This window comes from Lynx canadensis, chromosome A1 (assembly GCF_007474595.2).
Source record: "Lynx canadensis isolate LIC74 chromosome A1, mLynCan4.pri.v2, whole genome shotgun sequence".
Lineage (NCBI taxonomy): Eukaryota > Metazoa > Chordata > Mammalia > Carnivora > Felidae > Lynx > Lynx canadensis.
This window is the reverse complement of record NC_044303.2, coordinates 202,050,991-202,065,463: the sequence shown is the minus strand read 5'-3', so window position 1 is coordinate 202,065,463 and position 14,473 is coordinate 202,050,991.

Sequence of the window (14,473 nt, the reverse complement as noted above, 5' to 3'; positions counted from 1 at the left end):
TGGTCCTCCAGTTGTTGTGGTAAGTAAGCTCTTCAGTGAAGACATTGAAAGACTGTATATGACCAGCATTTCCAAACGAGATTCTGAACCACTTGTATTTTGTTCCTCCTTCTGATCGTCATCCATGGTAAATCTTGCCCATTCTTTCATTTTCTTCTGTCCAAGCCCCCAAACTGATACACGGAACTGACCTGGAAATACCAGGACATTTTCTGGTTACTGTGGCTTTGGGATAATCTATTCTCTGCCAACTTGGTCATTGCTCAGACAGTCAGTCCATCATAATTTTGTCCAATCCACTAATAAAAACTGGACATCAAAGAAAATCAACGTATTTGTATATTTTTAAGTGAGTAAGGAAATCCTTTTTAAAAGATTCTTTCTGAGCCAACAATTAAAATGCTAAACAGTGCATAGATGTGGGAGATTAGATATGAAGAAACAGCTTGGGAGTTCATAAGCCTTAATTACACCAGACACGGATGCACTTCATACTTAAAACAAGGATGTTGTTTCTAAAGCTTCTCTTCTTTTAGTTTGTCTATAAAATTAAAAAGAAAAATGAGAAAAATGGAAGAAGCTCACATATTAAATACGAAATTCAGACTAAAAATTCAAAAATATGTAAAACATATGTAAAATGAAAACATAACATCTCAGAACTTAAGTTCAAACCACTGTAAGATTTGATTTATAGATTCTGTCTTTGCTCAACATATGTATGCATATATACACTCAAACTAATCACACATTGGAAACAGAACCAATAAAAAATAAAACATGAGTTCAGAATCTCAAGAAAAAAAGACAAAACACCTGACAGACCTATTCTTGTAACACAATAAAATCCTTGAACTACTCCCTGCCAACAAATGCCTATGAAACAATGGGAGACACTTAAAGGAGGAAGAAGCTTAGGGTTAAAGTAACAAACAAGAAATGAAAAAATCTGTTGTAACTGTAGAGTGTGCTCCTTTGTCATTGTAGCACATTATAAACTTTAAAACAGTGTTCAGACTGGTTTTATATACACTACTCTTGATTCTACCTCATGTTTTGCTGCATTTGAAAAAGGTTTTTCTACTTTAAACCTCTAAATATCAGGCTGAGGAAGCCTGACTTAAGAGCACTTATTAATAGCATTTCACGCCTATTTTATTACATTTAAACTGCCTTGAAATCATTGGAGTGTCTCAGCTAGGTTTCCCTTGAACTTATTACCTTCCTAAGGCACCCAGAGGTTTTTCCCAAAGGCAGTATCTTTTTCAAAAGTACCATCTTATGTCAGCTTATTAGCTATGATGGCCACTTCAATTGGTTGACAACATAAGGGGAATAGAGGTCTTGAGTGTACTAAAAAGTTTTTGAAGACTTAATAATTCTATGATATGGTTTTTGTAGTGTTTTGTTTTTTTGACCTTTTTCTTGGTCTTCCATCCTCAGGATCTAAAAAGGCATTAGCCTAATGTCTAAAACTCTCCAGAAGTATTTAGATTTCCTTTTATGAACACTGGTAGAAGAAAGAAGATAGCCTCTCCTGGAGTGATAATGGGCAACTGTTCATCCACTCTACATTCTTCTGCTGGGGGCTGCTAGAGCATTTAACATCTTCACTCTGATTTCATTCAAGCCACTCACAATAATAGGACATTTTCACTTCCACCACCACTCCAAAAACTTTAGAGGCCACATTACCACACGAAATTACTGGTTTGATTGATAGCATAAAGTTTGAAGATTTTCTCTAAATGTTTATACTTTCCTACAGCTCCATAATTTAAGATATTCAAAAGTGAGCTGTTCAGCTATTCTTAGGGCAAAAAACCATCTTCAGAACAAAAGTATCTATACATTTCTAGATCTGTAAATTTAAAGCTGGAAGTGACTATTTATACCGAGGTCAGATTTACGGAGATAAACATCACTCTGAGATTTTGAGTCCTGGCATCTGAGTTCCAGGCTAGTATTTCCAACTGTCTGCTGAACTTGAAACCCAGTTGCCCTGCAGCTTCTCAACCTCAACAAGCAAAAGCTTAACTTCGTCTTTTCCCACAGAAGTTACTCCAGGTCCAGTTGGGAAAAACAAAAATCTCAGTAGGTATTTGAACAGGAAGAATTTTCTATAAATGAGTTACCAAGGTGTTGGATGGTATAAGAGAGATGGTGACCAAAGGAGGCAACTTCTTGAGAAGAACCAAGGGAAGGCGCTTGTGTTGAGCTCACAGAACTCAGTAGTTTGTAGGAAGAATCCCGTGGATTCAGGGCTGTGAAGACAGGTATTGGTGCACTGGAAGTGGGTGGGGGCTGGCCGAGAAGGGAGCCCCCTGAGGAGGTGCACTTGTAGGATGCTCCTGGTATCTTTGGGGAGTCAGGATGAAACCGATTCTTGGAAAGCCAAAAAAACAAAACAAAACAAAAACAAAACAAACAAACAAACAAACAAACCCCAGCTGGTGATGCAACCACAACCAACACTCCCACTGCCAGGCTGAAGGGGTTTGGCTGGGGAGACCTTGAGAGGAACAGCCAGTACAGAAGAAGGCTCAAATCCTGTCTCCCCTCCTGCTGTCTAATTTCCTGCCAGTTCCCCATTGGCAAAACCTAGCAGGGAACCAGATGGCAAAAGAAAACTGTTGTCAGAGTTCTAGTCCCAGCCTTGCAAAGCAAATTATGGAAAGGTGGATTTCAAGTTGAGAGATAATAGCTCTTCTCATCACTGCTGTTTTGTCTACTCATCCTTCAAGTCTCGCTAGGAGAACCTTCCCTGACCCCAGACATAGGGCTCTGTAAGTTCCCCCTCCCTTTGCTCTCATATGTTTTGATTAGAGGCAAAGGATATAATCACAAGAAATTCTCTCTCTCTTTTTCTGTCTCTCTTTTGTCTTTGACTCTGTCTCTGACTCTGTCTCTGTCTCTGTCTCTCTCACACACACACACATACGCACACACACACAAAGATAGGTGGGCAAAAAGTTCATTAAGAATCAAACAAAGTAAGAAAATATTTTTCATCTATCAGACTACAAAAAAAAAGGAAAGATCATTAAGGCCAATTATGATGAAGGATTTAGTAAAAAGCAGTTGCTAAATGTAAACTGGTAGTTTATCATATTGTTGTGATAATGTATTCTCTGAAACTCCGCACAAGAATGTGAACCTCTAAAGCTCTATCACAGTAGAGGTGCTTAATAAAGTGCTGCTGAGTTTAAGAAAGAAGGCAGCCAGGGAACCTTCTTTTGGTCAGAGGGTGAGAAGAAGAGACACCATAACACCAGTGTCTTGAATTTCATTCTAGGAGCGTTGACATTGCACCACTTCAGGGAATGTTCCTACTCTCTATATGTATACAAATCTCTCCATAAAGAGATTTTAAAGTTTTATTAATTTTTGACCACTTTCTTATACCATACACAAAAATAAATTCAAAATGGATGAAAGACCTAAATGTGAGACAGGAAACCATCAGAATCCTAGAGGACAGCACAGGCAGTAATCTCTTTGACATTGGCCATGACAATCTCTTACTAGGTATGTCTCCCAAGGCAAGGGAAAAAAAAGCAAAAATAAACTATTGGGACTTCATAAAGATAAAAAGCTTCTGCACAGCAAAAGAAATAATAAACAAAACTAAAAGGCAACCTTTAGAATGGAAGAAGATATTTGCAAATGACATATCTGATAAAGGGTATCCAAAATATGTAAGTAACATATTTCAGAACTCAAAAAGCAAATAATCTAGTTAAAAAATGGGCAGAATACATGAATAGACATTATTCCAAAGAACACTTTCACATGGCTGACAGACATATGAAAAGATGCTCAACATCACTCATCATCAGGGAAATACAAATCAAAACTACAATGAGATATCACCTCACACCTGTCAGAATGGGTAAAATTAACAACTCAGGAAACAATAGATGTTGGCAAGTATGAGAGAAAAGGGGAACACTTTTATACTGTTGGTAGTAATGCAAACTGGCACAGCCACTCTGGAAAACAATGTGTAGGTACCTCAGAAAGTTAAAGACAAAACTACCCGAATTCACTATTAGGTATTTACCTAAAGGATACAAAGATACCGATTTGAAGGGAAACATACACCTGATGTTTAGAGCAATATTATCAACAACAACCAAATTATGGAAAGAGCCCAAGTGTCCACTGATGAATGAATTAAAGAAGATGTGGTGTGTGTGTGTGTATATATATACATATACATATATGTATATATATACACACACACACACATATATATAATGGAATATTACTCAGCCATCAAAAGGAATGAAATCTTGCCATTTGCAACAATGGGGATGGAGCTAAAGCATATTATGGTAAGCAAAATAAGTCTGTCAGAGAAAGATGAATAACATGATTTCATTCATATGTGGAATTTAAGAAACAAAACAGATGCACATGAATGGGGAGAAGAGGCAAACCATAAAATAGACTCAACTCTAGCGAATAAACTGAAGGTTACTGGAGGGAAGGTGGGCAGGGGAATGGGTTAAATGGGTTATGGAGGAGGGCACTTGTTGTGATGTGTTTATGTAAGTGATGAATTACTAAATTCTACACCTGAAACTAACATTACACTGTGTGTTAAATGGAATTTAAATAAAAGCTTGAAAAAGAAAAAACAATGAATAGAAAAAACAGAGTAAAGTTTTATTAGTTTTTTTTCAATATAGAAATATATAAAGAACAAAACCAAAATACTACAGTTTTGCCATGTAGATAATCTCAATGGACATTTTTAAATAAGTAATATATATGCATAGTGAGAAAAAAAATAAAACTATTCAGAGAAGCACAAAACAAGAACATGAAAATCTTCCTCTTTCTGTGCTAGTCCCTTTCATGGAAAGATTTTTGGTTAAAATTTTAAAGATTTCAAATGTTAGAAAAGTTTACTCCAGGTATAAGGATATCACTGCTCTGTTATGGTTCAAGCTTTTTATTTTCAGCCTAAATTACATTGAACTGTATTCCTGAACAATACATATCCTCTAAAACCATCATGGTGATATGGCACCGTGATATGGTAACATGATACAACTTGATATGTCTTCAATAATATGTAGTTTAATTATTTCATTGTGGAGACAAAGAAAGTTTGGAGATGAAGTTTGTATAATTACCCGGAGCCCCAAAATCAATAACAGACCTACTAATATGATTCAAAATTCCTGATTTCCCAATAATACATATATTACTCATAATTCAAGTAAAAGATACAGAAGAATTAGCTAAAAATGTATGCCTTAAACTTAATGACAGATCGTCATATAATTATTTTGCTTCTATAGAGTGCAGATTTTTAGAAGAGAACAGTTACTAATATTTTGCAGTACTAATGTTAGAACTATTCAGGCAAAAAAATTCACATTTCACCAGGTGTTTCACATGAGTCTGACAACTGTTTTTAAAACATTGCTAATCCTTTAAGCCTGTGTCCTAACATAATTTTTGTGTTTGTGTACCTCATTACAAATAGAAACGGGAGTATTCTCTAAATATTAGACTCAATGAGAATTTCCTTAGCAATATCCCAGCATCACATGCCCTGTAAAAGAAAGGAGGTAACAGTTCTTTTATATTAGCAATATTACATCTGAGATGCAAATGCTGTGTTCTTCGTATTTCTTTGCCATCATCAAGAGTATCATTATCTTGACAGAGTGAGGGATTTGGGGGATGGTGTTGTGGGAATGAAAAAGAAAACACAATGCTTGAGTACATTTTTAAAGAATACTAAGTAGAAAATAAATGCAAATACTCCCTAAAATGCATCTATGTTTATGGGGGATAGGAAGTTGAATTAATTACTAAAATAAACATATCCAGAGCAATTAATAAATTCAGTCTGTGCTATTTTAGGGTTAATGTTCTGATTAAAGAACTGAAGATTAACTGGGCATTTTGCAAAAGAGAAACTGCAGATGATCCATTAAAATAGAAGATTACCTAATAATCAGATTTGCAAAATTAATAATAATGATAATATCCAATGTGATCAAAAGTGGAAAAATGGAGACTTCCATACATTGTTGCTAGAGGTGCTAATTGGTCTAATTTTCTGGAAGGCAATTTGCCTTGTCTATTAACATTTTAAATGTGCTTGCCTTTTGATTCAGCAAGTCCAATACTAGAATCTATCCCAAGGTGTTAATTGAGAAGTGCACCAAAAAATATAAGTGAAAGGATTTTGTTGCTTATAACAACAAACAGCTGGATAATGTCCTCAATGCCTATCAATACGATATTGGTCATTTATTTAATGAATATATAGCCATTAAAAAGAATGTTGTAGATCCATTTGCACTGACATAGGAAGATGGTAATGATATGTAACTAATTAAAAGGAAAGAAAACTGGGGAATAGGCTACAAAAAATATGTTTACAACTGTTTGTATGAGTGTGTGTTTTTAGACATATAGATATTGTAATACACTTAGTTTGGCATGGAATACGTTCATGAACTGCTTTACACTAATTTATATTGTTAAATTATTTTATTTATTTTATCTATAATCAGCAAAGATATTGTATTTATAATCAGCAAAGTTAATAAAGACATTCTAATTCTGGAGGGAAAAAAGACCAGGCACATAACTGTCAATTTTTAGCACTGGGATGGTGGAAAGTCATTTAGTAAAGTCCTAGAAAACACTGGGAATTTATTTTCCTCTTTTTTATTCTATAAAATGTCAGCATTAAATTTTGCAAGGTGCATTTGATAGGATATAGGCACAAAGAAACACCCACTTGTATAAGCATAGGAACTCTGGGTTGAGTCTTAATGTTTTGCCTTCATTTGACAACCTGTGATACATACTACAGTGACATAGGAAAAGGTTATTCCTAGTAATAATGGCTAGTATTTATGGAAACTTACCACATGACAGGTACTGGTCTCAGTGATGTAAGTGTATCAACTCATTTAATCCTCACAATGACTCTGAATAATAGGTTCTAATGTTATCTTTCTTTTACAGATGAATTACCGAGAGGTTTCAAAAGTTTAAGTAATTGGCCTGATATGGCAGAGCCAGTAAATAGCCAAATCTAGTAAGAAGTCTAGGGCTTTTCTTTGGAGAAGATTTGGGATCCTTTGCTTGATTTCCACTTTCACCAGGCAGAAAAATGTTACATTTGTAAAGCTATTTTCTGGAAATTATATAAATCAAGAGTCTTCTAAGAATCTTCTCTTTTACTCACATTTAGCTAAAAATCAGCATGAGAGCTAAATGCTGCCCATTTAGAATAAATCAAACCCTACAGCAGAAGAGAAGCCTTGAAGCCGCTCACTTTCCAGTGATAAAGATGAAATTCATAGGCACTGTGATGCAGCGTGGAGGACAGAAGGAGCCTCGCAGAGCAAGGGTGGGGTGCGGAGGGGTACCTCGGGAAAGGGCATGTGGGGGAGGATGGAAATGGGAGGCAGGCAGTGTTCAGGGAGCGGAAGGGAGCCGGTCTGATTGGGAGGACAAATGAAGGCGGCAGGAAGTAGGTGATACAGGAGATAGTTCTTAAAAGATTAACATTATTTGTAAATCTTATAGTTCTATCCGGAATCTTGAAAGCACATACTCATTATAGATATCTCAGGAAGTACACAAAATCATAAAAACAACAATAAAATCACCACAACTCAGAAACAATCACATTTTGGGGTGTTATCGGCTGGGTACAATTTCAACAGACAGTGAGCAAAGTGGAGACAATTTAGGGAGAACAAAGACAGAGAGGTGGGAAAGATGTTCTAAATAGCTGGAACAAAAGGAAGTTAAAGGAAAATCTGAAAGAGTAGATTAGGGGATTTCATCATTGAAAAAATTAAATGTGAGGGTACCACAAGGTGAGCAGTGGGGAGCCATTGGAGATTTTAGGGCAATGGAAGGATGTGTTTGAGGCCCACACTTAAGATATATTAATCTGGTGGTAGCATCAGAAAAGATTGGAAAAGGGAATGATAGGAATTTAGAGCACTTAATAATTTATTACAGTGATATAAAGGGAAAAGTTATATATGTAATACTGAACTAAAGAAAAAATAACTAATAGAAGAGGAAAAATACAAGACACATAATCGTAGAGATAAAGTCCTGTACATGTTGTCTAAAATGCGTGTCCAGTTTTTATTATCTTTCATTCTATTTTCTTCTGGGGGGGGGGAGAGCCTGGAATGTTGCAAGATTGTAAAATATCAATTTTGACAATTCTGTAAGAGTGATTAGCTTCTTAATTATTAAGTAAATTGTTCTATGTTTGGAACAAAATATCAGAAAGAATGAGTTACCTTCATAAACTCAGAGGCTACATTATATATTTTTAAAAATTTTTAAAAATGTTTTTATTTATTTTTGAGACAGAGAGAGACAGAGCATGAACAGGGGAGGGGCAGAGAGAGAGAGGGAGACACAGAATCTGAAGCAGGCTCCAGGATCTGAGCTGTCAGTACAGAGCCCAGCGCGGAGCTCGAACTCACAGATTGTGAGATCATGACCTAAGCTGAAGTCGGACACTTAACCGACTGAGCCACCCAGGTGTCCCAGAGGCTACATTATAGAAAGAGAAACCTTTCACAAGGATGTGAACAAAGCCCCTCCTAAGGTTAATATTTTGCCCAAAGTAAAATAATTTGGTTATAGGATTCATCAAACATAAATCTTATTATTGACTTTAATTGTTGCATTATTAACAGTATATATCACAATTCCTATAAATGGTATGCCTTAGAAATAATAGACCATTCAGTGAATCATTTCTATTTAAATTTAATTAAGAGAGAAATGATGTTATGATGACAAAAGTTTAGTACTATCTTTACATACATTTAATACATTTAATACATACATTTAATAAATTGCCTTAGTACTATCTTTACATACATTTAATAAATTGCCTAATAAATTGATTTGCATTTTTTGGTGTTTGTTATCTGTTATTTTTTTCCATGACTAGTGCTAGATGACATTATAATTCCTGTTAGAGATAAAGAAAACATTCAAGAGAAGTTAGAAGAGTTACTGTGTTAGAAATAACTCTCCTACTTCTTTTCCCAGATCTGACATTACAAGATATCTGACCTCGTACCTCATTTTTCTAATTTCTGAAGTAGAAATAGAAGTTGAAATTGTAGAAGTTGAAGAAGTTGTCGAAGCCAGGGAATTGCAGTCCTCATCTGTGTGTGTGTTTATATAAACACACTATAGGCATTCCTTAAATGTATAGGTAGTATAAACATCCACAGAAACAGGTTTCTGCAGGCTGTATTTGCAGCAAACACTGTAGAGATGTTTCCAGACCCTCTTGTGTTCCTTATACCACTAGCCCCCGATGCCTTAGTCAAGGATTGATTAGTAATGGAGTAGGAAAGCCCAGCTTCCTTTTCTAAGGTGGGAACGACTCTGGGCCCGGCTTATATTCTAGAGCTCTTCTGGGGTTCCCGCCTGAAGGGACCCTACATGGGACTTTGCCTGACGTGGCATTCTTCTCAGCTTCTCTCTTCTTCTGTGTCCTGCGTCCCACAGTCCTTCACCATTTTCTCCTGGGAGAACTTAATACTCTTTTGTACCTGAATCCTCTTCTCAGAGTCTAACCTGGGGAACCCAAACTAGCAACTATAAACTAAAATCCAAAAGGGAAAAAGGGAAATAGTGTAAAGTTTACGGAAAACACAGTGCCATTTTCTGTCAAGAAACCAGGCCAGGCATATGATTAAGAGCAGCTAAACCACCAGAGAAATACGTGCAAATCATAGGTTCGAAGGAGCTTTTATTTTTTTTAAATGTTTATTTATTCTGAGAGAGAGTGAGAACATGTGCATGTGCAAACACAGTGGGGAAGGGGCAGAGAGAGGGAGAGAGAGAATCCTAAGCAGGCTCCATGCTGTTACCACAGATCCCGATGCAGGGTTTGATCCCGTGAACTCTGAGATCATGACCTGAGCCTAAATTAAGAGTCAGATGCTTATCTGACTGAGCCACCCAGGCAACCCCCGGAGGAGCTTTTATTTTTTTTATTTTTTATTTTTTCAAAACAATTTAACGGGGTTTTTTTTATTTTTATTTTTGAGACAGGGAGAGACAGAGCATGAACAGGGGAGGGTCAGAGAGAGAGGGAAACACAGAATCTGAAACAGGCTCCAGGCTCTGAGCTGTCAGCACAGAGCCCGATGTGGGGCTCGAACTCACGGACCGCGAGATCATGACCTGAGCTGAAGTTGGCCGCTCAACCGACTGAGCCACCCAGGCGTCCCCCGGAGAGCTTTTAAATGCACATTTCCAAAAATATTGCCATGTCAAACTTATAAAAGAGAAAAAAATTCAGTGTGCTTCATCCTTCTCCTAACAGTAATAGCTGCCATTTGTTGAATTCTTCTTACCTATGATTATCATTTTTCCACCATCTTTACATATCTCATGGCACTTAGTCCCCACAATTCTACAGTGGAGACATTTCTTTATAGTTCATGTTTAGAGTGTGGCTCTGAGGTCACACAGCTTAATAAATACCTGTACCAAAATTCAAACCCAGATCTAATCTGCCACTAAAGTTCATAGTCTTTCCACTTCGGCTCATTGTATTGCTCTTCTGTAAGAGTGTTCTGCGATATAATGGGTGCCTATGTTTGTTGACTTACTATTCATTTTCCTCTGCCACTGACAGGAAATGATGAGACAGTATTTATCCAATGACTTTCGTCAAAGAACTCACTCTTTGCAAATATAAACCAAACTCTTCCAATCACTTCAAAGGGTTAAAAAATAAGATTTCTCAAATCTTGTGTTTTAAGAATGCCAAGATTTGTCTGGTTGTGGCTATGTCATGGAGACACCCATTAAGGAGGTCATCAACAATTTGCTTGACCGGCTAGTGCAGAAAAGACAGCAATAAATCATTATGCAAGTGCTGAGTCTAGACAGGGCTATTATGCTCCATACCCTGTGGCTCACACATAACTACTTAGATTGTTTAGATAATAACTCTGGCCAACCATTTTTCTGTGGTGGTCATTTTTGACTTCTGAAGGCTGATCAACTTATTATTCCTGTTATAGCATGCTATCATGAAGCACATTCAGGTGTAATGTTGTATCTTTTATCTATAACAACCATGGAGAAAAATCAAGAATGTCCACACAAGGGTGGCACAAGAAGCCGGAGCCATTTTGCTCTTTGTGGTCAGACACAACAACATATAATTCATGTCAATCTTTGACACAGAAAGCAGCATAACTCAAGTGGATGGCATTGTATGTATCTGGCCTTACAAAATAAAAATACTATCTTCACGTCCCGTGAGCTCTTCTCTTAACTCTATGGCAGCAAAGGCTTTTCATCCATGGAACAGTTCTACACTTGGTGCACCACCCTGAAGATTTCGTATATTTCACTTAGCAATCATTTGGATAAAGAGGTTTAATCTAAGAATGGATACATAATGGAGTTGAGTGAAGGAACGACCTAATGAAGACAGGAAAGCTGAGTTTTATTTCTGTAGCTGTGGATTACTTTGGAATCAGAAGGGATTCATTTCCAACTGTCTCTATAAACATGGAAAGCAATTGGATACTATAGTGGATTGAACCATGTCCCCACTAAAGATGTTGAGGTCTCAACTTCCAGTACCTATGAATGTGGTCTTATTTGGAAATAGGGTCTTTGCAGATGATTGAGTTAATTATTCACAGCATAGTTATTCAGAAAGCCTGCAATTCCTGTTATGACTATTTAGTAAGTGATTACCCCAGCATTCAAGATTCTCTATATTCTTGACAATATGTACTACTTTTAACTTTATTTTCTAATAATACCACGTATAAATGATCTAAAGTCTAACCAAATTGATGTCCTTGTAGTTCATTATACACATTGAAAATCTCCAAATTCCTGACTCTTTCTACTTCTTTGCTTGTCAAAAATGTCCTTTATTCTCTTTATTTTTCCAGGTCCTTCCTACTCTTATTTCAAGGCTCATTTTGCCTCCCACCATTCCCATAAGAATTTTCCAGAATGCACTGGAGTGGGTAATGGTCCTCCCCTTTGAAATTCCATATTAATTATTGCTTTTGTATTATTTGATTCTCCATCTATCCAATATGTACTAAGTATATCTTTTTGTGTATACCTTCTCTCTCCAATAAGTTTTCAATGTATCTCTTTCTAATCTTACAGTATAAAAGTTATCACCCAATAAATATCAGTTGGCAATTATGATATATATTAATAATTTATACTATGGGATATGTTATATGTTACTATATAATATATATTATCAGTAATATATTTTATGGTATATATATCAATAATAGTTGTCAATTTTCCAAGAAAATTACTTGAAATTCAGAGATACTTATAAGTAAAGGGTAATCTCTTTGCCTTTACCTTACAAAACAAGTAAGTCAGCATTATTATCCTGATATTACAGAACTGAAAACAGAATGAGAAACATAAAATGGCTTCTCTAAAATGAACCCCAATTTTCGAAAGCAAAATGTCAACAAAGAGGCTGAGCCAAAATACAGAATTTAGTTCTAACCCCAAACCCAAGACTTATTCACCCACTACTTAAAAATAATAATGGCTGTTTAATAAAAAGGAAACAAAGGTGAAGTAAATGTTGAAGATATTTTGAGTGACAACTATGTAAATACCATGAATCTGCCTCTAGTATACCACCCAGTTTCTCTGATATAGTTTTTTTTCTTTAAAGAGAAAGAGGGAGTGGGGGAGAGGAGCATGAGGAGGAGGGGGGACAGAGAGAGAGAGAGAGAAAGAGAGAGAGGGAGGGAGAGAGAGAATCTTAAGAATACTCCACACTCAGCACAAATGCGGGGCTCAATACCACGACACTGGGATCACGACCTGAGCTGAAATCAAGAGTAGGATGCTCAACTGACTGAGCCACCCGGATGCCCCATCTCTGACCTAGTTTTTATTAATTACAGTATCAAGCAAAGAATATATAGGAAGGTATCACATATTTTGTCTTTCTATATCACTTGGCCTTGAATGAATAGTCAAATTTTATTGAAGAATAAACAAAGAACTACTGACAAGAACAAAAGATATAGACAATTCCAAGGTCAAGACTTAAGAGACTTACTTAGTAATAAGGATACAATTAATTTGATCCATGATATGGATGAATAGTGCTAAGAAAAAATGTAATTTGGGGCATCTGGGTGGCTCAGTCAGTTAAGCGTCCAACTGGAGCTCAGGTCATGATCTCGCGGTTTGTGAATTTAAGCCCCGTGTTGGGCTCTGTGCTGTCAGCACAGAGCCTGGAGCTGCTTCGAGTTCTGTGTCTCCCTCTCTCTCTGCCCCTCCCCTGCTCGTGCTCTGTCTCTCTCTCTCTCTCTCTCTCAAAAATGAACATTAAAAAAAAGAAAAGAAAAAATGTAATTTGATGAATTAATTTTTCAAAAATCTTTAATTCAAAACTTTCTAGCATTTTCACTAAAGTCTTTAATATATATCAGAGAGAAAGAGAGAGAACCTTGTCCTCTCAGCCAGATTTTGCACCCTTTCAAAAACCCAGCTATAGTTTATCAATCTGAAGGAACAATTATTGTTCTTGTATAAATTCGGTGCATGTAAGCAACTAAGTGCTTTTATTTGCAACTAAGTGTTTTAACAGGTGCTGTTTTCCTACCCACCTGCTATACTCTGAACACACACATTAATAAAGGAGAAAGTGTTCAAAAACACCTTCGGATTAAAGAGTGATTCATAAACCTAATTTTATTTCTTTTCTTAGTTCTTAGTGCATTTCCAGAGTTTAGGTTGATATGCAAACTTTCTCTCCTAGGCATTGGAAAAATCAGTAGCTGAGTGTCCAAATGGCAGTTAAATTACCTCGGTTTTGTTGCTCACCATAGTACCACTGTATCAATGGACTATGTCTCATTTTCCACAAATGAGAGAATTGAACTGTATATGATCCTTTTAAAAAATCACCAATTTATTGACTAGTGGGGAAAAGTACTGTACTACGTCAGTATACACCATCCCCTTCCATTAGCGAAAATCAAATGACATTTATATGCAGTTTATAAGCTTGGGTTGACAAAGCTGCTACGAGAGATGAGGGAGTTCCAGCAATCAAGAATGAGATAATGTTAGCTGATCAAATATTCACCTCTGCTATTTCCTTCCTTTACCTACTTTTCATTATTCCCACCCTGTTACTGCATTTTTGAGATGGTAGCTGAATTCTCACTAAAATCACTGAACTCACCTTATGACTTTTGTTCTCACTTTATCTACTGTATGTTTATGAGAAAAGCCACAAATAGAGAAAAATATTTTAAAATAATTTATACTGTTTTGCTTGGGTATGTGATTATCAAGATGCCATTGTGTGTGTGTGTGTGTGTGTGTGTGTGTGTGTGTGTGTGTGTCTAGTTTTATTCAGGTTTCTTCTCTTCTTTAATTCATCTTTTTGAAATTGTCTTATTTC